This window comes from Urocampus carinirostris, chromosome 7 (genome assembly GCF_059441175.1).
Source record: "Urocampus carinirostris isolate Australia breed hairy pipefish chromosome 7, RoL_Ucar_1.0, whole genome shotgun sequence".
In the NCBI taxonomy this organism is placed as follows: domain Eukaryota; kingdom Metazoa; phylum Chordata; class Actinopteri; order Syngnathiformes; family Syngnathidae; genus Urocampus; species Urocampus carinirostris.
Window position 1 is genome coordinate 28,390,122 of NC_142355.1, and position 26,207 is coordinate 28,416,328.

The 26,207-nt window shown below is 41.9% G+C and overlaps 1 protein-coding gene across 1 annotated transcript in view; it reads left to right on the forward strand.

Moving 5' to 3' along the window:
• mgat4c (mgat4 family member C) overlaps nucleotides 1–26,207 on the forward strand; it is a 200,878-nt gene that overhangs the window by 65,056 nt on the left and 109,615 nt on the right. The window contains exon 4 of the mRNA XM_088339338.1: nucleotides 11,636–11,693. The gene's annotated coding sequence lies outside the window, so the exon portion shown is untranslated. The remainder of the gene's footprint in view (nucleotides 1–11,635; nucleotides 11,694–26,207) is intronic.

The window sequence follows — 26,207 nt, forward strand, 5'->3', positions numbered from 1 at the left end:
AAATGAAATTATTTATTGAAAAACAAAAAAGATTGGGTTAAATGAAAAAACACCTGAGGCTTCCTGGACCAAACGGGAACGTTTGGGCAGCCAAGATTCAATTTAGAAAAAAAGAGAAAAAAACCCAAATCAAAAACACAAATGCCTCCCACACCGCAAAATCACGCTGTGTCTGCTTGCCTGCTCGACAGCGTAAGAGGGGGGTAGTGGGGCAGAGTAAGACGGGGGCAGCCAAGATACACGGTGATAGGCCAGCACCCTTTGACTTGAGATCTCGAAGCCAATTCCTACCATAGCCTCTTTTATACTGCCCTGTGCCCGGACACCTGCTCTGCATTCCTTCTGCATCTAGCTAAGAGTTCATGTCCCGCTCCTTGTCCTCATAGCATCCCCCAGAGCCTGCGTCTAGCTAAGAGTTTATGTCCTGCTTCTTTGTAATCATGTCGTCACGCTAGAGCCTTTGTTTTCTCTCTCTCTCTTTATCTTCTGCTCTCACTCTCTCTCTTTCTTACTTGCTTTCTCTCACTCTCTCACTCTCTCACTCTCCTCTGTGTCCTTGCTCGGCTTTTTTTTGCATGGCTTTGGTCAATGTGTGCCTCACCTCCCAAAAAACTCATTAAACATAGGTACTGAGATTCAATTTGTTCTCTCGCTTTCTCTCCCTCTCCCAGTTGGCAGGGCTTCAAGGAATCTCTGCTATTCTAAGAGTACAAAAGAAACATAATCCTCACAATTAGCAAAGTGTCCAGAGTTGTGTCCTCATTGGTGCCCCGACAACCCATGCGGTTAAGTGATCCATGGGTCATTAACCTCTCGCAATTAAATATGCTTACTTTAAACAGTTTTTCTCATTTAGTGAAATAAATTCTGTAAAACAACCTGAAGATTTTATTTATAAAAAAATATGTATCCGTACATTTCTGTCCTTTTTGAATATATTGTTCACGTTACTATAATTGAGTTTAAAAAATATGTATATTTTGTATACAGTATGTAGATTTCTTTCAATTTTACTCATACGTGAATTATACTAAAATACATTTTTTCTTTTTGGTAAGTTTATAAATAAGAGTTGCTTCAATAGATGTAAAAAAAGAGGAAAATAAAAAAATACAGTGTCGCTTTTTACACTGACTTGGAGCCTCCAACACGCTATCTATACTAGCTTATCAATAATGTTCAGTGTAAAAAGTATGTCACACTTTGAGGTGTTACTAAACACTCATTTTGATATTTTGAAACTTCTGGTACTGGAGGAGGGCTTTGAGAAAAAAAAATCGATAGGTTAGCACTGGGGTTTGGAACCTTACTGGCCCAAAAAGCCGTAAAGACAAAAATATATACAGTGGAACCTCTGTTCTTGACCATAATCCGTTCCAGAACCCTGTTCGAACACCGATTTGTTCAATCACCGAAATCATTTTTCCCATTAAAAGAATGTAAAGCGTTTTAATCCGTTCCAACACCCTCAATGTTTACCATGAATGTTTAACGTAAACATGAAGCTAACCCACGAAAGATCACGCTAACATGAACTGTAAAAATTAAAAAAAAGGATAAAAAAAATAATTATGAATAAGATTTCTTACCTTTGTGGTGGTCACCAGAAGCCATGCTGTATTCCCTAGCAAGATCGGAAACTGGCACACCTCTTTCATATTTAACTATTACGTCTTTCCTAAAGGCAATAGTTGTACCAACAACTTTTCTTTTTTTACCTGTCCTGCTCGCACCGACCTTCTCCGGAGGCATAGTTAGGGGCTAAAACACTCCGTTCACCGATATTAAAAGCGAAAGCAAAAAGAGGCAAGTGCGCACGTCATAACAGTTGGCTACGAGGGGTGGGGGCGATCTACACCCATACGCCGCTCAGCATCGCACTCTAGCGTACGCACTCAGGCATTACCGGCGTTCGAACTCCGAATTTTTGACCGAACAGCGAAGCAAGATTTTCTCTAAATTTTTGGTCGAGCTCCGATTTGATAAAATCTATGAAATAATAATGCCAAAACATGAGTCCCATATCAATATAAATATACCAAATTTGTCCTCCCGCAATTACCTAACAGGAGAGGTTAATTTTTTCCTAAATAATGGTTACAAAACAAGGTGCGAGCAAAGTTATTTAATAAAAATGTCACAAAATATTGCAAAAGAAGATATTACTGTATTTACCTTAGGTGCACATGGCGCTTATCGAGGAGAAAGAATGCCTGTGATATGTGTATAGCTCGCCCATTCCTACTGTTTTAGGTGCATTGCTGGCGTCTTGGGGTGTTCACAGTTTGTTCTGTCGGTTTTCACCAGAAAGTGTTTCAAAAGTTAACACACATTAGTTAATAAGCTTCAAAATAATGGATGCTTTAGCAATGTACAGCCTAAACGGTGTCAGTTGGTGTGACACCTTGACTGCAAACTGTAGCTAGAACTATGTCTGTATATACTGTTCCGAACCCATTGTATACTCAGCGATGTCCTGCCTATGCACGTTCTGAAATCGGCTTTGCATGTATCAATACCGTAAACAACTGCACGAGTTCTATTTTATCTCCGAGCTAGATTTACTCATGAAAAGAGTCATATATGGCTCGTGAGCCTTTGGTTCCCGACCCCTGGGTTAGCATATAAAAACAGTCCTAACATTCATTAGCAAGCCAATAAACAGACAAAGGTGCTCCTGTTGTTATAATATTTCCAATTAGTCAGATGGTCCACTTTGTTGTTCACGTACTCCGTCTTTATTGAAGAAGTGACCCCGGGAGGCAGATGGCACATTAGCGCTCATAAACCGAAGCTACCGTTCTGTCATGGATTTGCTTTGCCTCCAGTCGTGCAGTTTTCTTCGGGGCCAAAGCTGCGCCACGTGCTGACGCACCTGACCGATGCGGTAAGAAAAAAACGACAACAAAAATGAACCATGTCAGCATTTGAAATTGCTGGAGGTGCAATTTGTTGTTGTCAGCAATCTGGTGAAACATGATCCGGGCTTACTGTATGGACGTGCTTCTACATACTGTACAGTTAATAGCAAGTGTACTTTGGATTCGATTGATTGTGTGTGGGAAACAGGGTGGGCCAACCTCATTTATTTTGTTATGTGTGTTGCTCTGACACAGGTTTTTAATTTTACTAGTTAAATATTGACAGGCCCTTGACTATCAAGTTCAATTTTTTCAGGACTGAGGAGGTGCACAATCAGGTTTCCCCTACGACAAATACTATTTGAAGATAGAGGCGTCCATTCATTCCACCCCCACCTATTTTGTTCTTATAGCTGTTTATTATGGGTGTGACGATAATCTTTGGTCACAATTTGTTTTGATGTACAGACACTGCCCTACTCACGATCGTTTGTAAGTTGAATTTCTTCGTAAGTTTCTTCAGTGCTATATTTTGTATGGAATGTATATTTAAGGATTGTATAAGTAATGTGTCAATTCATTCCAACTCCACCTATTTTGTTATTTCAGTTGTTTATTATGGGTGGGACGATATGCTTGGGTCACAATTGTTTGTATCACGATACCAACTTGCGGATTCAATGTATATCACGACATTCATAATTGCGATAATTCAAGTTTTGCGATTCAATATCATTGTTAATTGCAATTCTATATCAAGCAAACAAGTTAAGTCATACACTTCGGGGCCAAAGAACCGTGAATGATGTTTAAACAGTGCACGTCAGTCAGTCCAGAAGCTGACATTTATTAACTATACATATATAAAAAACTGCCCCCTGCCCACTGCCCGATGATTGCTGGGATGGGCTCCAGCACCCCCGTGACCCTACTGAGGATAAGCGGTGCATCTAATGAGATGAGAGATGAGATATATAAAACTGAGACAATAACAACACAACATGTGCATCGTGCAACCGGGTTACAGCCACAAAATGTCATGAACATAAATGTCAACATGACACAACGTACTACTAATAAAGTAATACAATTATACAAAAATACTACCACAAAAATACTAAAACGGAAACACTACAAAAAAAAAAAAAAAAATTGAGTAATGATACGAAAATACTACATAAATAAAACAAAAATACTACTATGGAAATGCTACAAAAGCAAGATTGGATAAAAATAAAGGAGGGGACCTCTCAGAACGGGTGGGACATTTTTTATCCGAGATTTGGGTCCTTTTTGGTTTCCTTGGAAGTTCAGCATCCATGTAGGTCTTCTTTCCTAATTTTGACTTTTAACCAGAAGGTGCGCCAACTCCACTGTTTGATTTTTGTAGTTAAATGTAAATGTAGATGGTCTGCATTTATATAGCACTTTTCAAGTCACTGAATAACTCCCAAAGCACTTTACAATGTGCTTTACACTTACCTATTCACACACTCTGACAACGTCAGCCACTCAAGGCAACTACCTGCTTATTGGGGGCATTAGGGATTCAGTGTCTTGCCCAAGGACACTTCGACATATAACGCGGAGGAGTCAGGAATCGCACCTGCAAGCTATTGCTCCCAAGACGAGCGCTTTACCTCCTGAGCTGCGGTACGCTAACTCAGGTTTTTAATATTACTCCTCTTATAATTTTAGGGACTGAGAGCAGTTTTAGATATCAAGTTTATATTTTTAGGACAGGGAGTGCACAACTTTTTACAAACAACAATTATTTGTTTAGGACCCATTTTTTTTACAAGAAACAAGACTGAGTATGATGACATACACGAAAGAAAAATACTAAAGAACTCAGGATCAGAAAATAACAAAATCAAGATTGGAAGCTTCTAACTTTTTAGAACATTGGGGATTGATACATTGTTTGGAAACTGATGATTTCATTTTTGGGTAAAATGGCGCTGATTGATGGAACTTCCATTGATTTAAATAGTGATTTGTGAAGCCCAAGTATGTCAAAAGCTGTTTATATAATAGAATAGAAATCTTTAACGTCAAATTTCTTTGCAGAACGACTTCAATGCACCAGTTTAATCTTCCCCCTTTGATTTTATTTGAATTCTTGTACATTTCCTCGCTATCATACGTGTGGGTGTACCAAATCAGGCTCTTTGGTCTTTAATCGTCCTCGGGATTCATTCTTATTCATACGTATTTGTTTTGTTTGGGAGACTCTTGGCTCAGCGTGATGAGTTGTGGCCGCCGGAGGCTTGCGGTTGAGAAGAATCTTGAGGGAGGTGGCAGGCGGACGGACGGACAGGCAGGCGGGCTGCGGATTAAAGATGATATCGTGCAGCTGAGCAGGAATGATGGTGTGGATACACCGTGCAGGCAAACTTGCTGGCTAATCTTTACTCGGCATATATTTAACGTTTGAACAGAGACTAACCAGTCTTTATAATTTAGACCAGTCTCCAAGCTCTAATTCGTAAATACAGTGGTACCGACTTACAAATGTCTGTCCATACAAAAGTTTTAGGTTACAAAGTACCTCCACAGGAAAATATTGCATTTAATTACAAAGGCATTTCAAAAATACAGTTCAATAGGCGCTGCCATTCGCCGCTGCCAGAGTTCTACCTCGCAACTCTGTGCATAGCGTCAATCCCGGCATGCTCTACCTGTTCCCTTCCCTCTCTGTAAACAGTCTACTGTACTATACCACTTAGAAGCGCTATCATTCACAATGGACCCAAGAAAGAGATGCAGAAAAGTGACCAAGGAGAAAAGAAGAGGAAGAGACTTTTTCTGGCCATCAAAACAAAGCAAAAGATAATCGGAAGTTATGAAAATACACACTGTTCAGAGATGACAAAGAGTAGCCATCATTCCATCAGGCCAAATTAAAAAAATGGGCAAAAATCCTTTGAGTCATGGTGGAAAAAATGTGGAAAAAATTCACCCAGCAAAAGAATTTACTACTCAGGCTATTCCTCATTATGACGGTGTCTGTCTCACACATTTATGACGGACTGTCAAAATCCGACAAAAGCAGACGTCATTGGATCAGGTTTTCAGTGAACGCCAGGCAAAAAACACTAAGGACCAGTAAACAATGAGTCCAGTTAAAATTGAGGCCAGTTAATCTTTTTTATTTCCTTTATTCTTTGTTTTTTTACGATACATATATTTTGTTTTTTGTTAATTGTATGGTAATCTAATTTTAACTTGTATTTGTTTTATGTTGTGATGCTCTTTTATAAATTAATAAATACAAAATCTATACTTTTTGCGGGGCCTGGAACGGTTGGGCACATTTACATTCAAAAGGCGTCTCCACTTACAAATGTTTCAGGTTACAAATTTACTTCCAGAACAAATTCAATTCGTAAGTAGAGCTACTACTGTATTTTTGTCCATTTTTCCCTTTAAAGTTATTATTTTTTGTATAACTTGGAATATCACGTCTAATCTTGTTGCAAACGATATTCCTTACGTTGTTATCAAGACAATTCTAATTCTTATTCTAATGCCAGGAAAAGACGTGCAGCTTTGATCCTTTAAGAAAGGGATCTCAAACCCTATTTTCTTGGGAGCTGCCGGAGCTTGGGTCTGAGTCATGTTGGGTCGCATCAAGTTTACCATGAGAAAAGCCCAGAACAAAAAAAAATACCCCTGTTTTAAATTACTTTTAAAAACATTTCTCAAAGTATTTTGCACTGTACAGTCGTACCTCTGTTTACAAATTGAATTCGTTCCTGGAGTAGATTTGTAACCTGAAAAATGTGTAAGTAGAGGCGCCTTTTAAATGTAAATTTGCTAATCCGTTCCAAGAAATGCAAAAAACACCCAGGGACAATTTGGACTGGCCAATTAACTTGAAACACATGTTTTTGGAATGTGGGAAGTAACCGGAGAGCCTGGAGGAAACCCTTGGAGCACAGGGAGAACATGCAAACTCCACACAGGAAGGTTCAATCTCATGACCTCAGAACTGTGCTTTTAATCCAAAGCATGTTTTTTTTTTTAGAATTTTACAAACAAAAAATTATACCCAATGATTCTTGTTTTCTTTTAACATTTGTTCGTTAGTTGGTCTTTGTGGGGCATAGGATACCAGAAAGTTGGTTCGAATCAATTAAATAATTACTCTGCTTTTGACCCAAATTAAAATGTATGGCTATTAATCTCTTGTACCCGGATGGCTACACCTGCACCATGCATCCACCAATATTTATATATAGTTCTTGGATTTTGTTTCCCCCATGACATGACTTGTCTGCTGTGTTCTATGATTCAATCTTACCTCATTAAATGCTCACACTTGCACCAAAGTTCACTTGTTACACACCTAAGTTCCTAGTTTCAAGTAAATTCGACTTTTTGTTTTTTTGGAGCTGACCAATGTTTACTTTTTTTGCCACTCACAATCTGTCAGTTCAGGCTCACTTGTTTGGCTCACATCAAGGCAGTAAAGACTTACTTTTCGGGAGGGGACAAAGATACCAGCGGGATAGGGAACAAAAAAGAAACCCCAGGGAGTGAGAAATGAGTTCCTGTAGCGCAATAAATAGTAAAAGCAAAGAGAGGATGAAGTGCACACATTAATCCCGGAGTCAGAGCAATCTTGTAATCCACTCACTATGCTAATTGCCTGTTCTTTCTGCTGCAAAGGGGCCTTTTACAGGCCATTAAATGGCACTGAGCGCTTCACAAAGGATCACCGGCACAAACCCCCCCCCAACCCTTTCCTCACCACGCGCCGCCGCCCATCCACTCGATCTCTATTTTACACCCAGTCAGGCTGTTGCACGCCCACACGACGCTCTTTCAAATAAAACCGCAGAAAATAAGCGGCGCCGGGAGCCTTTGTTTATTTTGGAGATATTGTCGCCAGAACATTGAAATTGCGTTCCCGGTGCGATGCGAATGTGACAAATCTTGCATCTTGAGGGGGGAAAATACACCTTTTGATCTCTGCGTGCACGTGCTCGTCTCTTTGTGTTGCTGGTGAATAATGGATGATAAATGAGTGCTGTTGTCCGTAGACACAAAAAAACCCACCAGTTTTATTGTATGGGGTGGAGAAGGGGTGCGCCTAGCTGCCAACCCAGGATTTTTTTTTTTTTTAAATGTGCGCCATTTCTTTTTTTTGGGGTGACATTGGGTGGACCTAATAGAGGTTTTTATGATACTTTCCCTCTATGTTCTGGTTCGAAGCCTTCACTTTGAAAATGCTGTTCTACTGGTGATCCCAAGAGCCAAGAAGAGATCACCAGGTTTGTGAGCGTTCTCCATTCGGGCCACAATACTGTGGAATGATCTGCCCCCTGAGATTTGGTCTGCAACCTCAGTGGAACTTTTTAAATCTAGGCTTAAAACACACTTTCAGTATATTCCATAGCATATGAATGACCGATGTTTCATCTTGACGATGTCTGTGTATCCATCCATTGCAGCCTGGTCATCCTGGAAGGGGATTACCTCGTTTGCAGTCCCTACTCAAGGTTTCTTCATTTTTTTCATACTGAGGTTTTTGAGTTTTCCCTTGCCCTCATATAGATTTGAGAACAGGGGATGGTGTACTAATAGTCTGTAGTTTGCAATAATCTGCGGTCTGTTCCACCCTTTGAGACTCTTTGTGATTTAGGGCGTCACAAATAAACATGACTTGATTTGACTTTTTGTACAAAATAGAAAGGGGGTGCACCAAGCTGCAAACGCAGACCCTTTTTTAAAAAAAAGCGTATAATCACCCATCAGTCAGTATGTGCACCAAGAATTGTTTCAGGATGAGACTAGGTGGACCAAATCAAGCTTATTTTTTGTTTTTGTATGGCTAAGAAACAGGGTGCACTGAGTTGGCAAGGATTTGAAAAAAGAAATGCTTGTAATCATCCATCAGTCATTACTTGCACCAACTTTGGTTTTTGGGGTGAGATTAGGTGTACCGAATCAAGCATTAGTGTCACTTTTTGGGTGCACAGAGCTGCCTACCCTGTTTTTTTCCCAATCCAATCAACGCGTTTAAGAGGGACCACATCTCATTTTACCCCGCTTTTGTTGGTTCTTTTTCATTTTTCTGCAAATAATAATGGTTCCCAAAAAAGTTGGCGTTAAAGAGGAAGAAAAATTGGAAGACAGTGACACCAATAATCGAGTCAAAGAAGGATACGTTCGTGAAATTAAAAAATGATGTTTGAGTGTCTGCAAATGAAGTGCTGCTGGACAGTAGAGCAAATGATTTAAGTATAGACGGTACTTGAAATTGATTTAGTTTTTCTAGTCATTTTGGTTTTTTTAAATGGTGAATATGTTCCACTATCTCTTCTTTAAATTGCACAATCCTTTCGTTGGATACGTTGGAGAAGTAGACATTTTCTTTTGATTTGTTTTGCAGCTTGTCATAAGGGTGAAATGGTGGGTCCTGATGTCAGACCGGTTGAGAGACACCGTTTTAAATATAGTTGATAAACCATTAAGGGACAATTTAAATACTATGTTTTTCTGAGATTTTCTCACATGTCAGCAACGTTATGCATCATGCAGAGTAGAGATGGTGCACGAACTGCAGCTCTTAAAACATATAAATGTGGTAGAGACCGAGGAGATAACCTATTGATTTTTAGGGGACTTTTTTAGTTTGTGGTACTTGCACTCTGGCTTTCTTTTGTGTGGAGGTGCACAAAATGCATTATTGCTGGTGCTTTTGTCTGAGGGCTAGAGGGCTTGCACCAAATCAAGCTTTTTTTAGTACCTTGCGTGCCTGTGTGTGCCTGTGTGTGTGTGTGTGTGTTTGTGTGTGTTTGTGTTAGCCACAGGTTACACCTATTCAAGGGGTCTCAAACTTGTAGCCCATGGGCTGCAAGGATAATGGTTTGAGGCCCTAGGCCTGAATAAAAAGGTTTAATGGAAATGTAAAGCACAAATTATGGATTCCTCAATTACTGATTGAGTTTTTGTTTATTTTGTGCACAATATCTAATATATATAAATGTATTTAAGAATAGTAAAATGTTTATTATCTCAGCTTGTCTTAAGGAAACCCAGTTTGGCCTGACATTGCCTGACCCTATCTTCAGCGGCCCCTAAGTAAATTGAGTTTAAAACCGCTTACCTATGAAATGAAATGATCTGCATTTATATAGCACTTTTCAAGTCAATGAAGACTTCCCAAAGCGCTTTACAATGTGCTTCACACTTACCCATTCACACACACTCACACACCAATAGCGGCCGTGCAGCCATGCAAGGCGCCAACCTGCTTATTGGGGGCGTTAGGGATTCAGTGTCTTGCCCAAGGACACTTCGACATATAACACGGAGGAGCCGGGAATCGAACCTGCGATCTCTTGATCCCCAGACGATCGCTCTACCACCTGAGCTACTGAGTCAATTCATCAACACAAATATGATGCAAAATCATACGGTACATCCTCGGGATATGACATTTCCGAGGTGAGAATTGCAAAGTGAAATTAAAATAGCAGGCTATAGAAACTTTTGGTAATGTGTAGGTAATGCGTGCCCAACCCCCGGTACCTCAGGTCAAGTCAAATTTACTTATATAACCCTTAATCACAAAAATGTCTCAAAGGACTGCACAGGATTACAATTACAGAATTACCTGATCTTAAACCAACAAGCTTAAAACACACTTCGATTCTATAGCTGATGAATGACCTACGGTGTATTTCGTTTTGATGTTGTCCGTGTTTTATTTGTTATTGCAACATCCATTGCAGCCTGGCCATCCTGGAAGGGGGGATTAACCATGGGCGGTCCTTCCTCAAGGTTTCTTCATTTTCCTCATGCCGATGTTTTCGAGTTTCCCTTGCTTTCGTGTAGGTTTTAGATCAGGGGCTCGTGTCATAATAGTCTGTAGTTTGCAATCTGTGGTCTGTGCAGCTCTTTGAAATTTCTTGTGATTAATGGCTAAACAAATAAACATGAGTTGTGTTTATTGAAAGCATTGTTTAGATAATGAAGGTATAACAAATGCAAAAAAATGCAAATGTTCTGCTTGAAATGCAGACTTTTACAAAAAGATATTTTTTTCGGAATATTTTTTGGGAATGAGTATTTTCAACTGTTTACTAAACAATGATAGAAGGTAGAAACATACTTTTTTCCTATGGAAAGATACGGTTTGAAGCTCTCTTTTGATCTCCTATGTCTCTATACCTTCTTAACTAAACATTTTTGTTGGCTTTCAAAAATGAGTCGAAATGGCAAAAACCTTGGCTGGGACTGGCTCTTGCCATTTGAGAGTCTGCCATTTAAAAGTTAACATTGATGAGGAGACAGACAAAGAGACGTTGTCTCCCGAGATCTAAGACAATGAAGCCTGACATCGCTGATATAGCGCTGGGGTGGTGCGCGGAGGTTTTCTTCTTCCTAGGGCGGGCATGACAGAAACTAATTGAAAAGTGCTGCATTACAGTAACAGTACCATAGTAAAAGCACAGAGGTAATATAAGAGCGACGTCACCTCCTTTCATTACGGGCGCCGTTCAGGTGTCAACGCGGACGCCGGCTTTTGGAGCCCCCCGAAATTAACAACAAACTAAAGGCGGACGATCGATAGATTGTGTCTGGAGAAATGATGAAGCGGCACTTCACAAGAGGGAAAATCAATGTCGCTTGCTCTCTCTCGTGTGCCTCCATCTTTCTTTCGCACAACTTCAGCTTAATGTTTACTGCGCCTGTGTGTCTGTGTGTGTATATACGTGTGGATAAGACATTTAATGCTCTTTTTGTTTCTTCCCCTTTAGGCCGTAAGGACCCTCTGCCACTTTGATGTGTGAGCTCTGTGATGGCCCTGCAGAGGAAGTAAGTAAGTGTAGTGTTTTGGCCGTTTATTGCCTTATCAACAGCTTGCTCAGGGAGGTTGGTTACATTCATTTCTAATCAGGTAAATGTAATCGTGAGGGGCAAAACTCAAGGTATGACATGGACACTGCGTTTGTTTATACAGGGAAATAATGTTGCGATAAATCGTCGTCATTGGGAGCAGGGTTCCCGCAGATCCTTGAAAAGTCTTACAAGGTATTGAATTCATTGTTCTAAAAATAAGGCCCTAATTGGCATTAAAATGTCCTAAATCCAATTTTTGAAAGTCTTAAAAATGTGAACACATGAATAAGCTTTATATTTGTTTGAACTAAAAATATGAAGATACATTTATCAATAATTTACAGAATTACTTTTGTTGAAACATCGCCTGACCACGATAATGGAACTATCAAAACGGTGGTGTGGTTTCAGTCGGACACATGCCTTAGGTCTACCCACAATACACAGCAAATTCTGACAGAGACATTTACTTTAGACCATAGGAAAGTACAGTAATGTTTATGAGGCATGATGTATTGTCTGCAAGAAATATTGGTGTTTTGTTTGTTTCAATTCTATTTTGTTTTTGGCGGACTTCAAAAGGCTTTAAAAAAGTCTTGAATTTCTTTAAGCTGTAAAAATCCTGCGGAGGAATTTTATTTGAATTGACTCATTCAATGCCAGACGTTTTTCCTCAAATTGGTAGAGCCTGCGGCAGTTATTTTTTGCCATTTGTATTCATTTCTATAGGCCTGCAGAACATTTTGTGATACCATGTTTTCGTGATCATAAAGCGCACATGAAAGTCTCAAATTTTCTTCAAATTGTGCGGTGCGTCCTATCTGTGATGTAAAGCGACGGAGGTAAATCAGCTCACCTGCAGCGTTGGGCCCGTTACTTTAAAAAAATACTTTATAATTACCTACTACTTCTTCCAAAGAGCAACTGTGTTAGTCGCTGAGTTACTCTAAAGTAAAAGTAATTAGTTACCAGAAAAAGTAACCACAGACTTATGAAAATCGGTAGATAAGAACATTTTTTTCGGGATGTCGAAAAATATCCGGACATTGCTGTTAGTTAGATTTAGTATTGTGGTGCACCTTTTTTCCGAGTAGAGGACATTACTGTCGTGGTTCATTCGGCCGTGTGGCGCTGTGAGAGGTCACCCAGCATCCACCCCGAAGAAAAGAAGTCACCTAACTCTTGAAGCTCATCTTCCAAAAGTAAGTTAAACTGAACTTTATTTATCTTTAGAGGGCATATTATTTTATTATTTTTTATATTTTAGTAAAAAACAATACAGGTTACTTGGGCAGCACGGCGGCGCAGTGGTTAGCGCGTGTGCGGCACAGTTCTAAGGTCTTGGGAACCTCCTGTGTGGGTTCAAATCCAGCTACCGGACTTACTGTGCGGAGTTTGTATGTTCTCCCCGTGCTTGAGTGGGTTTCCTCGGGCACTCCGGTTTCCTCCCACATTCCAAAGACATGCATTTCGGGTGGATTGGCCGGTCCAAATTGTCCCTAGGTGTGAATGAGCGAGCGAGTTGTCTGGCAACCAGTTCAGGGTGTCCCGTGCCCACTGCCCGATGATTGCTGGGATGGGCTCCAGCACCCCCGCGACCCTACTGAGGTGCAGCTAATGAGATGAGTTGAAATGAATACAGGTTACTTGTACAAGCCTTAAACATACATTCCATTCCAAATTTAGGACTGAAGCAAGTTACGAAAAAATTCAACTTACGAACGACCATCTGGAACCCATCTTGTTCGTAAGTAGGGCAACATCTGTATTTCTGTTACCTTAAAAATTTGTTGTATGTCAAAGAATTTTAAATCTTCTGAGCAGTATTCAAAAAGTTGAATACGGAGGAACAGACGAGTAGTTGTGTTGTAGAACCTTGTAATATCGATTGTACCTCACCAGCAACTTATTTATCCTAGACTTGAAGTGTAACTAAAAAAACAGTAAACAATATAATAAAATAGCAATCAGCCGTAAACAATATAAAGTGAGTTTGATAAAGCAATTCTAACTCTAATGTTCCGTTGTAGAGATGGGAATTCTGACTCTATTTAGAGAACCAGGTTTTTTTGGCTTGGCTCCCTCAAAAGAGCAGGGCTCTTTTGGCTCCAAAATGTCTTTACAAGTTGTTTTTGTTGTTTAATCCATATATTACCATTTATTATATATAATTCTGAATGACTCGGTAGGCGGGGAAATAAAGCAAAATTATCACTTGATTGTTATGACTGAAAAACTTAGAAAACATAAATTAAAATCTTTGGAAAATAAATGAAGAAAACAATAATATACAATAGTCATGTCATGTTTATTTATGACACCCTTAATAACAAGGAGTCTCAAAGGGCTGCACAGACCACAGATTATTGCAAACTACAGACTATTATTACACCGTCCCCTGATCTAAAACCTTCAAGAGAGAAAGGAAAAACTCAAAAACCTCAACATAAGGAAAATGAAGAAACTTTGAGAAGGGACCGCACATGAGGTCATCCCCCTTCCAACAAATTCAAAGTCAATAGCACAGAATCCCTGAAAAAAGGCACAATAGAAAATAGCGTCCTGAAGGGAACCCCCTCTTTACTGGTGGGTAGCCGGCTCCCACTTCTAAGAGACTGCTAACAGAGCCGTTTTGTGCGCAAATGACATGAGTCGGTTGCCACACCAGCCGTCATTCGCCTTTTCTTTCTGTGACTTAGTAAATACTATATTCGTAATCACTATTAAATGATGACATGATCCTACAAGACATCACCTGACAAACCAGGAAGAGAGTGGAAAACCGCTTTATTCAAAGTATCGAACCACTTTTTAACCGTCGATACCGACGATAATGACGTTGTAACGGCGGAAAAGGTGATTAGTTAGATTACCCCGTTACTGAAAATATAACGGCGTTATTTTTAACACTGCTTACCAGACTGCTCGCCGCGAAGCTGGGAAGTCACAGGTTCAAAACCTTGGCTGAGTCATAGACTTATAAATTCTTTGGGTGAATTTTGTGAGATTGTTCATATTGCCAAATCAATGTAACATGGAGGCGATCTCCTGTGACTTGTATAAGTCTCCTGTTTCCCTCTTATTCAACAGATTCGTAATTTCTTTTTCAGCACTGCTTACAGTGTACTGCAACTTGCCGATTTCAACGAATCCGCCAACATAGCTTGCAAAGTGATCGATATTCACGCAAATCTTACAAAAAGACATGCCATTTCAATGTCATTTTTCCCCCTCCTTTTTAATTCTTGCAGTGACAACACTGCAAGCCTTTGAAAAATAATCCCATTATGTTTCCCGGGCATTACGTTAATAAAGTTCTCAGAGCGGAAAATCAGAGCCTCTGGAGCTCGACATTAGCTCTTGTGGGTGCGGCGGCCGTTCACTCCAAGAAAAAGAATAATAAGATAAATAAATGAACTTGTCTTAAGAGTAAAAATAGAAACAAATTTTCTTTAGAAACAAGTTTTCATTACATTAGAACCCCGGGATGTGTCATTCATCCATTCTGAGGTGGGCATTGTATCGTGAAATTGACGTATAGTTGGGGATATAAAAGCTAGTGTGTCTGAACCACCAGTACACACGATAAAAACATTTAAAAAATACTACAATATTCTGACATTTCAGTTTGCATCTCATATAGTTGAGGACGTGGTCGGCAATGGGATATAAAGACTTTTTTTTACAAAAACAAAAAAGACAAAAAGTCCAATTCAAGTAACAAATCCGGAATCCACAGAAGTCCAAAACACACTATTTAAAGAGTCAAATATAGGACGAGTAAAACACTTTTCTGAAATAGTAAAACATTAACAAATACAAACTAACAAACAGATAACAAGAAAGGAACCACAAACAAATACATGAGAAAACAAAAAGAAGACAGAGGAATCTATTCGGAAGACACAAGGGACCAGACTGACAAGAACAAGTGGACAGAAAACGCCAAATTGAGTCAAACCAAAACCAACAGAAACAAATTATATATGTAGACATCTCATCTCATTAGCTGCACCGCTTATCCTCAGTAGGGTCACGGGGGTGCTGGAGCCCATCCCAGCAATCATCGGGCAGTGGGCAGGGGACACCCTGAACTGGTTGGCAGCCAATCACAGGGCACACAGGGACAGACAACTCACTCGCTCATTCACACCTGGGGACAATTTGGACCGGCCAATTCACCTGAAATGCATGTTTTTTTGGGAATGTGGGAGGAAACCTGAGTGCCCGGAGGAAAGCCATGCAAGCACGGGGAGAACATACAACCTCCGCACAGGAAGTCTGGAGCTGGATTTGAACCCACGCAGGAGGTTCCCAAGACCTTAGAACTGTGCCGCACACGCGCTAACCACTGCGCCGTTGTGCTGCCCACATATAGACATTATATAGTATATCTAAGACAATATGATAGTTTATAGTTTAGTAGACACCCAGTAAAAGGTGGTAAGACATTAATAAATCTTAAACTTGCAAGGAGAACAAGAGAGGATGGTAAAATAAACTCTCAAAAAGCCAAATTCGAAATCTGTTATAAAAGCCCTTCCCTGAGCCCTTTATTTTGTATGAAATCTCCTAGGTCACAAAAGCAAATCTGCCCTAAAAGGTAGGGGCGGGCGATACTGTTAATTTTGGTATCGATCCAATCCAAGTATGCATGGTAGTATTGATCGATTCCAACAGTTTTTGCTTGGAAATGTCACTATCAATAGATAATATAACTCTACCAGTCTACCCCATTGAGTTAAGTTATAATTACGAGAAACACAGGACAACTATTTTTTTGTTTAATTTTGTATTAAATTACTATACTGCAAACTTTACAAGTACAGACGCTACCCTACATACAAACAATTTGTTCGTAAGTTGCTTCATTGCTATATTTTGTATGTTTAACATTTGTATAAGTATGCTTAAGGCTTGCATTGTATTCTGTATTGTTTTGTACTAAAATATAATCAGTTTATAAAATGATATATTTTATAAAGAAAAATAAAGTGAGGTTTAACTTACTTTTGAATAGAATAGAATAGAATATACCTTTATTGTCATTGTTACAAGATGGGTTAACATATAGTGACAAAGAAATTGGGCATGACACTCAAGTTTCACACATTCAAAGTGAGGTAAAAAGCCAAGAAGATAAAGGAACAGAGAAGATAAGGTTATAAAAGAGAAGATAAAGTTATAAAAAGTGATGCGCTTCAAGATGTCCTCCTCCTGGTAAAAAGCGGAAGAAAAAAAAACGTTCTGACCATTTTCTCAACCGCATCAAGCTTTCTTATTCCCCTTTCATTTCAAAAGAAACAGCTCGCCTCTTCTTTACACTGTCAGTAGGGAGACGATTGTCGCGAGAGTTGGTGCGAGAGTTTAGGTTTGGAGAGAGTTCGGTGTGTTTACAATAAACGGCTGCTGACAGTTGTCGCTCTCCAAAGAGACTGTAAGTATTTCTGAGTATATTTTCATGAACGAGGAGCAATCCATTACCCATACAAATCATCGGTGGGATTTCAAGCAGGTGAGGGGGAGATGTTTACACACAAACTATGAAGAGGAAGGATGCTGGGTGACCTCTCACAATGCCGCCACACGCCGGTAGCGGCGAAAGAAGCACTACAGTACTGTCCTCTACTCGGAAAAAGGTGCACACGATCCAAAACCTAACTTACAGCAATGTCCGGATATTTTCTGACATCACGAAAAAAAAACTATCTACCGTTTTTTTGTAAGTCAAATGTTCATAAATTGGAGAGCGTCTGTATACTAAAATAAATAGAACTATTTTAATGACAACTGTTCCAAACTGAAGCCGAGAGAGTCAAACAAACAAAGTGTCAATGTAACAAAAATATAAATATTGTATAACAATGTCAAGTAGAAAAATAGAATAATTTCCATTCCATATTATTTTGAAAGTAACGTCAGTAATGCAAAATAGTGTAAATTTTAATCATTGGCTCTATTGCGTTAGCGACAACGGATCTGCAAGTTTTTTTTAAAGAAAAGTAACATTCTATACATTATCGGTTGCTGCTCGTTGCTCTCTGCAGGGTGAGCTTTTTCCATGTGTTTATGTCTATTTGTGGTGTAGCCACAGTAGCAGACCAATTTACCACTCAAATTACACCTGGCATTGTCTTTTTCTGTAGTTGGAAAAAAGGACACACCGCGCTGCGTTTCCTATTTGTCCCTGTCTTTTTTAGCTTGTGGTACGCATGCTTGCATGGATTCTGCCCTCTTTTTCTACCTAGCAGGCAGGATGCAGCAGCAGGGAGAGTTGCGAAAATGGTGCCTGTCCGTCAAACACTCATGCTTTAACTTAGTGATCGGCCGAGGGCGCTTAGTAAGAGAGAGAGGATTGCACTACATAGAGAAGTGGCCCTTGAATGAAATTATTATAGATAATATCAATATTTGGTTCGATGCGCCCACCCTTACTTAAGAACGTGGAAATCGTTTCAGATATTTGATTGGTTTTATAAAACAAGTTATAAACAACTTATGATATAACAGGTTAGTATACCGGACGGGAGAAAGAAAACAAACAGAAAACAAAAATTCGAACATGAACCGCAAAGCACCCTCCCCACCCCCCACAGCCAATCCATGCATTTTCATATCCAATCAGTTGCTCCCTCACAGAGTTTCTAATTTGAAATTACCTGAATCGGTGAGTCCATGGTCCATATTTTTCCTGAAGTTGTTCAAAGGATGTCATAGAGACCTCGACAATGGCTTGCGAAACTATTTGCCCCTTTGAACTTTGTGACCTTTTGCCACATTTCAGACTTCAAACATCAAGATATAAAACTAATTTCTTGTGAAGCATCAACAATAAGTGGGACACGATCATGAAGTTAAACACGCTTTATTGGATATTTTAAACATTTAAAAAAAAAAAAAAAAAAAAAAACATGGGTGCAAAATGATTCAGCCCCTTTACTTACAGTGCAGCAATCTCTGTCCAGAAATTCAGTGAGGATCTCTGAATGATTCAATGTTGATCTAAATGACTACTGACGATAAATGGAGCCCACCTGTGTGTAATCAAGTCTCTGTATAAATGCACCTGCACTGCGATAGTCTCAGAGGTCTGTTTAAAGCGCAGAGCGCATCATGAAGAACGAGGAACACGCCAGGCAGGTCTGAGATACTGTTGTGGGTGTCTGTATTAAAGATCAGCAACGTGATTATCCGAAAGTGACAATGATGTAAACAGCATATGAGTCAAAACAACGTACGACTGTGATGAGTAATAGTCAAAATAAAGAGCAAGCATCCAATGAAATCCCCACGTGACCAATATTAAAAACAAAATAAATAAACATATCACTTGTATTTTTGTTGTTCTTGGTTTAAAAAAAAACACATCCAGAACAGCTGCTTTAGTGCTCACACTGTAAGGATGCGATCGGTCTCCCGGCAGCTCATTAAAGCTGTAATCACGTCGTAGAACTAAACACAAGGGAGGGGGGGGGTTGCTCTCTGTGCACTTTTACTTAACAAAGTCAGCTAATTAGGTCAGAGCTCTTTATCCTAGTGGAGCTCCCAGGCTGAAGAGCTGGCCCAGAATTCACCGCCTTCCGCCCCCGGTTCAAACGTCAGGAAGTTCCTGTATGCGTTTTGACAAAATAGGCCTAAAATGTCACGGGAGCTCTGGAGCGAGGCACCTCACCTTTCATCTTTGGAGGGGGGGAAATACAAATATTTTTTAAATGAATACAAATAAAACATTGAATGCTTTCTGAAATCCTTTACATCTAAACACGTTTGGGTTTTAAATCATAATTTACAGCTGGAGAGTCTAGTCACTACCTGTGAATGGGATGTTATGTTCGTGGGCACCACTCTACACAAACTTTGCAAGTGGAATTTTAAATATCAGTTTAAATTTGAATACAACATCTTCTCCCCCTGTGCATCCACCTGTTACACTACTTAACCAGCTAGTCGCACGAAATGTAAATACAATTTCATATTTCCTTTACATGTATATTTATTTATATACTACAATCAAATATTCATCATAGTACTCACTACATTATTCTAAGGATTTTGTCAGGTTTACTCAGGGTTTGGAATGCATTAGCTTATTATCACTAATGGAGTATCCCAAGGGTCTACTTTACTGTATTTGTCAAAACTGTGGCCTGGTAGCTGGGCCAGCCCGAGCCTTAATGGGGCCCTAAGCAAAATTAGATTTGGGGCCCCTTATTACTTGATAATTTGCATACCTACTATAACTCATTCCATGTTCTAATCCGGGAATGGGCAAAGATATGGAGTCGGGCCGCATTGGGTCCAAAAGTTTGGGCCAATGGGCTGATGATCTTGGAAAAAGATTCAACCTTTAAAATTGTGAATTAATATACATGGAGACATTTACATGGTATAGTTCTTTTGAACTAGATTAGTCTCATCGATTTAGTTTTGAAACGATCACAATTAGAGCAAAAAAATATGTAAGGTCCCTGTTATTAGCAATTGATTTGATATTTAGTTTTCAAGCGCTACAGTAGTTGTACTTTTCCAAAAGTTTTTGTTTTTTTAGTATTTTTGTAGTCGGAGTTTTGCGGAGGTTAAGTAGTTTTCTGGTAGTATTACTGTAGATTTTTTTTGTCGTGTTTTTCCAGTAGTTTTCTTGGTAGTTTTTCCATAGCAGTAAATTCTTAGTATTTCCATAGTATTTTTATTGTATTACGATTGTAGTTTTTGGTTTTATATCTGTAGTTTTTTTGTCGTATTACAGTACGTTAATGATTTTGGTGTTTTTTTTTGTAGAAATACTGTACTCTTATTTTTTCGTATTTTTTGGACCACTTCTGTTATATTTTTGTCGTATTTCTATGGTAGAATTTTTGATGCACATCAGTAGTATTTTTAATTAAGTATTACTGTAGTTTTATTTTTTAGTATTTTTGTCGTATTTCCATTGTAGAATTTTTATAGTATCGCTCAAGTTGTATGTTTGCAGTATTTATGTTGTAATACTTCTGTAGTCGTATATCTGCAGTAATATTTTTTCTGGTAGTGTATTATCTATCTACCTTGGTCATATCCCTCAAGAGGGATGACCGACAGCAAGACACACACATACAATAACAAAGAAAATAAAAGGGAAATAAATAGCAAAAAAAACACACAAACATTTTTGGACCATGGCCAACCCAATTGCCCAAACACCCAAACAAGTTAGGCACCTCGGTACCCAAGTTGGTCATGCTTTCGTCCCTCCAGATGAAATGGGACACCAGAAAGCGGCCATGTCGCTCGGGTCAGGGTGACATAACACACTCTTTTGTTCAACAGCAGGGGCCGACAGCTTTCACTGGTTTACCCCTGCCGCATCATACGGGTGCTCAGTCCATCCTTGAGAACGCGTCCCACTATCCTTTCACAACACCTCTCCACTCCTTTCTATCACCAACAAGAGCTCTAGCTTCCATTATATTTAGACCTCTTTCCTGCAGTGCACTCATAACACCATCCATCCACGTCAATCGTGGCCTTCTGCTCTGTAGATCCTCTTCAACATTCGCTCCTCATCCATCCTCTCCATGTGTCTAAACCAACCGAGTACTCCCTTATCAGCACGCTTGCTCAGTTCCACGACTACTCCAGTTCTCCATCTATCCATCCATCCATTGTCTTCCGCTTATCCGAGGTCGGGTCGCGGGGGCAGCAGCGTTAAAAGGGAAGCCCAGACGTCCCTATCCCCAGCCACCTCCTCCAGCTCATCCGACGGGACCCCGAGGCGTTCCCAAGCCAGCCGAAAGACATAGTCTCTCCAACGTGTCCTGGGCCGCCCCCGGGGCCTCCTGCCGGTGGGACATGCCCGGAACACCTCCCGAGGGAGGCGTCCAGGAGGCATCCTTATTAGATGCCCGAGCCACCTCAACTGGCTCCTCTCAATGCGGAGGAGCAGTGGCTCTACACCGAGTCCCTCCCGGATGACTGAGCTTCTCACCTTATCTCTAAGGGAGAACCCAGCCACCCTGCGGAGGAAACTCATTTCGGCCACTTGTATCCGGGATCGAGTTCTTTCGGTCATGACCCAAAGTTCATGACCATAGGTGAGGGTAGGAACGTAGATCGACCGGTAGATCGAGAGCTTTGCCTTTCGGCTCAGCTCCCTCTTCACCACGACAGACCGGTACAGGGTCCGAATGACGGCAGACGCTGCACCGACCCGTCTGTCGATCTCCCGTTCCATCCTACCCTCACTCGTGAACAAGACCCCAAGATACTTGAACTCCTCCACTTGGGGCAAGACCTCCTCCCCGACCCGGAGGGAGCATACCACCCTTTTCCGACTGAGAACCATGGCCTCGGACTTGGAGGTGCTGATCCCCATCCCGGCCGCTTCACACTCGGCTGCGAATCGCTCCAGCGAGAGCTGAAGATCACGGCCTGAGGAAGCCAACAGCACCACGTCATCTGCAAAAAGAAGTGACGCAATGCCGAGGCCCCCAAACCGGACTCCATCCCCGCCAAGGCTGCGCCTAGAAATTCTGTCCATAAAAGTTATGAACAGAATCGGTGACAAAGGGCAGCCCTGGCGGAGCCCAACCCTCACCGGGAACGAATCCGACTTACTGCCGGCAATGCGGACCAGACTCTGGCACCGGGCATACAGGGACCGCACAGCCCGGATAAGACTGTGCGGTACCCCATACTCCCGAGGCACCCCCCACAGGGCCTCCCGAGGAACACGGTCGAATGCCTTCTCCAAGTCCACAAAACACATGTAGACCGGACAGGCAAACTCCCATGCACCCTGAAGAGTGTATAGAGCTGGTCCAGTGTTCCACGGCCAGGACGAAAACCACACTGTTCCTCCTGAATCCGAGATTCGACTTCCTGGCGGACCCTCCTCTCCAGTACCCCTGAATAGACCTTACCAGGGAGGCTGAGAAGTGTGATTCCCCTGTAGTTGGAACACACTCTCCGGTCTCCCTTCTTAAAGACGGGAACCACCACCCCAGTCTGCCAGTCCAGAGGCACTGTCCCCGATGTCCACGCGATGTTGCAGAGGCGCGTCAACCATGACACGCCCACAACATCCAGAGCCTTAATGAAGTCCGGGCGGATCTCATCGACCCCCGGGGCCCTGCCACCGAGGAGTTTTTTGACAACCTCGGTGACTTCAACCCCAGTGATACGAGAGCCCAACCCAGAGTCCTCAGGCTCTGCTTCCCCAGAGGAAGACGTGCCGGTGGGATTGAGGAGGTCTTCGAAGTACTCCGCCCACCGATTCACAGCGTCCCGGGTCGAGGTCAGCAGCGCCCCATCGGCACTATACACAGTGTCGATGGCACACCGCTTCCCCCCCTAAGACGTCGGATGGTGGACCAGAATTTCCTCGAAGCCGTTCGGAAGTCGGCTTCCATGGCCTCGCCAAACTCCTCCCATGCCCGAGTTTTTGCCTCGGCAACCGCCAAAGCCGCATTCCGCTTGGCCAGCCGATACCTGCCAGCTGCTTCCAGAGTCCCACAGGCCAGGAAGGCCCGATAAGACTCCTTCTTCAGCTTGACGGCATCCCTCACCGCCGGTGACCACCAACGGGTCTGAGGGTTGCCGCCGCGGCAGGCACCGACTACCTTACGCGCACAGCTCCGATCAGCCGCCTCGACAATGGAGGCGCGGAACATGGTCCACTCGGACTCAATGTCCCCCGCCTCCCTCGGGACATGGGCGAAGTTCTGCCGGAGGTGCGAATTGAAACTTCTTCTGACAGGAGATTCTGCCAGCCGTTCCCAACAGACCCTCACAACACGCTTAGGTCTGCCGGGTCGGGCCGGCATCTTCCCCCACCATCGAAGCCAACTCACCACCAGGTGGTGATCAGTTGACAGCTCCGCCCCTCTCTTCACCCGAGTGTCCAGAACATGCGGCCGCAGGTCCGACGAAACGATGACAAAGTCGATCATCGAACTACGGCCTAGGGTGTCCTGGTGCCAAGTGCACATATGGACACCCTTATGTCTGAACATCGTGTTCATTATGGACAGACCATGACGAGCACCGAAGTCCAATAACGAAACAACACTCGGGTTCAGGTCAGGGGGGCCGTTCTTCCCAATCACGCCCCTCCAGGTCTCACTGTCATTGCCCACGTGAGCGTTGAAGTCTCCCAGCAGTACGAGGGAGTCCCCAGGGGGCGCGCTCTCAAGCACACCCTCTAAGGACCCCAAGAAGGGTGGGTACTCCGAACTGCTATTTGGTGCATAAGCACAAACAACAGTCAGGACCCGTCCCTCCCCACCCGAAGGCGGAGGGAGGCTACCCTCTCGTCTACCGGGGTGAACCCCAACGTACAGGCGCCGAGCCGTGGAGCAATTAATATGCCCACACCGGCTCTACGCCTCTCACCACGGGCAACTCCAGAGTGGAAGAGAGTCCAACCCCTCTCGAGAGGACTGGTACCAGAGCCCAAGCCGTGCGTAGAGGTGAGTCCGACTATATCTAGTCGGAATTTCTCAACCTCACGCACCAACTCAGGCTCCTTCCCTGCCAGAGAGGTAACGTTCCATGTCCCAAAAGCCAGTTTCTGTAGCCGGGGATCGTCGCGCCAAGGACCCCTCCCATGGCTGCTACCCAGCTCTCTACGCACCCGACCCCTTTGGCCCCTCCTACAGGTGGTGAGCCCATGGGAAGAGGGTCCCACGTCGTCCCTTCGGGCTGTGCCCGGCCGGCCCCCGTGGGTAAGGGTCCGGCCACCAGGCGCTCGCCAGCGGACCCCACCTCCAGGCCTGGCTCCAGAAGGGGGCCCCGGTAACCCGCGTCCGGGCGAGGGAAATCGAGGACCAAAGTTTTGTCTCATCATTAGGGGTCTTCTGATCTGCGTTTTGTCTGGCCACTCACCTAGGACCTGTTTGCCATGGGTGACCCTACCAGGGGCTTAAAGCCCCCGACAACATAGCTCCTAGGATCATTGGGACACACAAACTCCTCCACCACGATAAGGTAGCAGATCAAGGAGGAGTACTCCAGTTCTGTCTCTCACAATTTCATTTCTCAGTCTATCCAATCTTGTCACTACTAACATAGTCCTCAAACACTTCATCTCAAAAACATTCAACTTCCTTCTTAAATCTGCATTTAGGCTCCAAGTCTCTGCACCATACAACACAGTCGGCACAATCACACTCTCATACAGTCCCCTCTTAACATTCATACTCATACTCTTGTTGTTCATCACTCTTCTCAGAGCACCCAAAACATTGCTTACTTGTAGTGTATTATAGCATTATAAATTGGTATTTCTGAAGTATTTCTTTAGAAGTATTTTTGATGTATTTCCAAAGAAGTATTTAGTAATGTTTTCATAATTTTTGAAGTATTCACTCAGTATTGTGTTTGTCATATTTCTTCAGTATTTTTGTAATATCACTGTAGTTGTATTTTTGCAGTAATTGTGGTGTAATATTTCTGTAGTTTTTTTTAACCGTAGTATTTTTGTTGTATTTCTATACAATTTTTTATTTTCCGAATGAAAGCACAATCATATAAGAGGTCCCTGTTTTTAAGCTCTCTATTTGATATTTAGTTTTGTAGTGCTTTTGAAGTATGTCTATGGGGACAAAGTTGGCTCCAAAAAAGTTAACCGCTCTTTGGAGCCTCCCAGTGGTCGTGGGGCTCTAATCAGCCGCTTTGTTCACTTATGCCTTGGGCCGGTGTTATGCCGAGAAATGCATCCCTGCCGAGATTTGCATCCCCTCGCTACTATCACAACTTTTACCTCGTTTATCTCACTTTTATATAACTTTATGGGAATGTGATGGCGAACATATAACCAAAACCACTTCGTCTTGCATTTGTTGGGAATGTAATACAACTTAAACTATTCAGTCTTTGTATTTATTGTGAATGTAAACGAACGGTAATGCACGCCGTATATAAATCACTTTTGAGAACTGTTATGCTCTACCATAAAGCTTATTATGCTGAAATAAGTGGCGGCAGTGGCTCAGGAGGTAGAGCACTCGTCTTGGGATCAAGAGATCGCAGTTCGAATCCCAGCTCCTCGGGTTACATGTCGAAGTGTCCTTGGGTAAGACACTGAACCCCTAATACCCCCAATAAGCAGGTTAGCGCCTTACATGGCTGCACGGCCGCTGTTGGGAAATGTGAAGCACGCTGTAAAGCGCTTTGGGAAGTCTTGACTTGAAAAGCGCTATATAAATGCAGATAATTTCATTTCATTTCAATAAGATCTATGGTAGAGTGTATAACAGTTTCAATACGAGCGATTTGAGTAGAAAAAGGCAAAATAAACATGTTACCTGCTCAAAAGTGATTTATATACGGTGTGCATTACCGTTCGATTACATTCACAACAAACACAAAGAAGGAATGGTTTAAGTTTTATTACATTCCCAACAAATGCAAGACGAAGTGTTTTTTGTTATATGTTCGCCATTACATTCCCGAAAAGTGATATAAAAGTGAGATAAAACAAGGTAAAAGTGGTGATAGTAGCTCGACAGGGAT